This window comes from Dicentrarchus labrax, unplaced genomic scaffold (assembly GCF_905237075.1).
Source record: "Dicentrarchus labrax unplaced genomic scaffold, dlabrax2021, whole genome shotgun sequence".
NCBI classification, from domain to species: Eukaryota; Metazoa; Chordata; class Actinopteri; family Moronidae; genus Dicentrarchus; species Dicentrarchus labrax.
In genome coordinates, this window is record NW_026136717.1 from 5,471,088 (window position 1) to 5,474,806 (window position 3,719).

At 39.6% G+C, this 3,719-nt stretch overlaps 1 pseudogene; it reads left to right on the forward strand.

Annotated features, from left to right (window-relative positions):
* Positions 1–334: 334 nt before the first annotated feature.
* Positions 335–2,575, forward strand: LOC127349559 (uncharacterized; annotated as a pseudogene).
* The last annotated feature ends 1,144 nt before the right edge of the window (positions 2,576–3,719 follow it).

Genomic DNA, 3,719 nt, shown 5'->3' on the forward strand with positions numbered 1-3,719 from the left:
TTGTTCATGTTTTACTGTCTGTGCACCTCGGCTCCAGAGAGGAACAACTTGTTGTTCTAATGGCATACTTGAATACAGATGAAAAACAACAAACTTGCAGGTGATTTTTACTGTCTGAGCTGCTGTATCAGACTGTTATCTTCCATGATGGCTGTATAAAACTGTAACAGTGGCAGAATAATTGTTACTTGATGCCATCTGAAATTCTTTGAGGCAAATTTTTGTCTCAGATAGCATCAGCTACAAATTTGAGCTTCTTTACAAGAAGCACATGAATACTCCGCCCCTTTCCACTGATATAAAGTGCTCTTGCTGTGACACAGTAATACGCACAATGAAGAGCTTCACCTTAATAACAGCTGTACTTCTCTGCAGCCTCAGTAAGTACTGCTATTGAATTATTCTGAGCAGCAAATACAGCCTCTTCTGCTTGTTGTGTGATTTGATTGATTTACGTATATGTGTGATAACATGAGCAGTTAGTAGTTCTAGCTGTTTCTAGCATAGTCAGCGATTCAGTCCCTACCAATGTCTATCCTTGTAAGTGCTGCTATTGAATTATTCTGCATAGCAAATGCAATTCTAATATATCTTTTATCCAGTGTAGAGGTAAATTGTTGGTTTATCAGTTGAGAAGTAAATCTAATGTTGTATGTGCTGTGTGTTTCAGGTTGGATCTCTGTCTCAGGTTCAGAGTCTCAGACTGTGGAGGTTCAGCCTGGTGAAGATGTCACACTGCTGTGCTCCATTATTTCCACAGAGTTCCAACTCAGACAGACTGGTTCAGAGTGACCAACAGAACTAAACCCAGCTGTATCTCCTCTATGTACGGATCTGATAGTGAAGCTTCATTCTGTGATGGATTTCAAAATGGAAAATTTAAAATGAGCTCCAACGTCTCCACTGTTTTTCTTCAAATCAAGCGAGTGAATTTCTCTGACTCTGGACTGTATTTCTGTGGATTTTACATAAATGCACACACCGTCATTTCCACTGCAACACATTTAAATGTTAAAGGTACGTTTGTAGTTAAGTCTTACCTCTTTTAAATATCTACTTTTCCCATCATATTTACAATATATCTCAAATGTATTGTCACAGTATGAAAGCAACATAAAGTCAAACAAGAAACCAAAACAGTTATATGGGTTGATCATCTTTTAAAGGTCATGGTGAATCTGATGATGAAGTGGATTGTAACACTCAAAGTAAGGTTCTCCTTTCCATTATTTTACCATATAATTTACCATAAAGCCATTAATTATTTTAATTAAAAGACAGATTAAACGTGTTTAAAGTAGTCTAATTCTACCATGTTTCCAGTAGAGGAGCCTGATGGAATGACAACCCTAATGAGTGTGATCCTGGGTGGTCTGACTGCTGTCCTCACTATAGTCATCATTGTTCTGGCCGTTAAAATCAGGAAACTTCAGACAGGTACAGTACATTTATAATTTGTTGCACATCATCTAGTGAGTTGTGTCAACATGATGGACAAATCCAAAGTAAAGTATGTGATCAGTAATAATGAACTAATCAGACTTTTGTCTTTTGTCATTTAGCTGTGAAGGAAGAAGCGCAGCCAGAAAGAAACAAGGTGAACCCACCATTAACTTACACAAACTGTGTGTTATGGTTTTAAAGTTGCATTTGAACACATGATGAGTCTGTTAATGATCTTTGTCCCGAGCTGCTGCAGGTGGAATCAAACAGCAAATTCAGACAGGCAGTCACAGCAGACCTCTTTAACGTCACGTAGAAATGATCCTATTAACTGATACTTTCAACTCTAATTCCAGCTGCTATCTTTAAACTGTAAACTGACAGTTGAGGTTCATTAACTTGAAGCAAAAATGTGATTAACTTCATTAACTTGAGCAAAGAAAAAAAAGATAGAAAGGTTAACATTGGGCTTACTCAGAATGTGAGCAAATGGTAGTTGTATGCTTACCCAAAAGTAATGCCAGTAGTTTTTCTGTATGAAACACATGAAAATGCATCAGCCAGAGGATATTCTTTTTAAAAAGAGAAAATTTAGCGTTCATCCATCCTGTTGAGTAGTTTTCTGAAGGACAGTTACAAAATGGTTATTCAAAATGTTAAATACAGACACTGTAAGGAATTTATTTCTTTTATTTTCTTAATTTAAATTTTTTTTTTTACTGTGCAACACAGCTGGAATTCTATTAAAAATCTGAATTTAAATTAGACTTAGCTAAACTAACACTCATCTCAGTTTAAATGATTTCTCTGTGGTCCAACACTCGAATCCACCAATGAGCAAACTCAGCTACAGTGTTTGTGAGTATGTGACTCTAAATACTCTGATTTACAGAATCTGGACTCAGATGACCTGAACTACGCAGCTCTACGTTTCCAGGCGAAACCAAAAAGAAACCACAGACCTGCACCAGAGAGAGAGCTGGAGCCACATGTTGTGTATGCTGCCACCAGATAGACTCAACTGGGACTGTAGCTCTGAGTGGAACTGATGCTTTATCACATTAATCTGCTGTTGTGTTTTTATGTGTGAGTAGTGGGGGGAAGGAGTCCAAAAATAAACTTTGATTCTGTATTTTCTCGCTCATGTCTCTTTCTGTCTCTCTCTCTCAGTCAAAGTGTCTGTCTTTCTGTTTTAGTCTGAGAGGAAAAAGAGTATGCTTAATGTGTGATGGACGACGATTCAGAAAGGACACTGATAACTGTCAAACTTATTTATAGAAAGTGAAATGGTTTTTGGTGGGAGGGGTTAGTGAGGTACACACCACTTGTTTGTCAGGAAGCGACAGCACAGTGTGGTCTGAGAACAACTGAGGTGAAAATCATGAGACCTCTGAAGCCAAAGCTCAGTGGAAAGTATAAAAGGAAGCAGTGAAAACTAACTTCTTCTGATGAATTTCAACTAGCTGCTGTAAAGAGAACTTTTTTTTGAAAAACATGACATAAAATAGCAATAGAATAAACCACCCATACACCCACGAAAAAAAATGGGGCATTAATTTAGAATGGCCAAACTGTGATGATAAGACAATTGCTCATAGTGGATCTGATGAGGGTGAAAACACCAGTGACCCCTGTTTCCATCCAGGGGGTCCCTGTGGATACCAACAGACTTAACAAACTGATCAGGAGGGCCGGTGATGTCGTGGGGGAGGAGCTGGACACTATGACGACCGTGGCAGAGAGGAGGATGCTGTCCAGGCTTCAGTCCATCTTGGACAATGTCTCACACCCTCTCTACGACACACTGGCCCACTAGAGGAGCACCTTCAGCCAGAGATGGGGACTTTAGTTTGCGACTCGGACTTGAGTCGCACTTAAGTCGCACACACAAAGACTTCAGACTCGACTCGGACTCGTGTTTTGGGACTCTTGAACAATCATTATGTTTTAATTTTTGGCGTATAAATATTGAGGAAATTCTGAAACGTCTGATGAGCTTAATGTGATTCTTTCCTTTCTTTCATGGTAACCATGGTAACCATATTACGCATTGGGTGCGTGCCTTGCGGCCTCACACACTAGTACCTCGGATGACGACTATGGCGCCAGGCGGCACACGTGCAGCTACTGCTGTACCATTTGTGATTGCATTTGGTTGTAAAAACTTCAAACAGGACGGCACCAACAAAAGGAGCGCTGACTGCAAAGTCTGCAGTACCCGAATCAAGGATGCTGGATCCACCACATCAAATTTTATCAGGCACCTGAAAACTCAC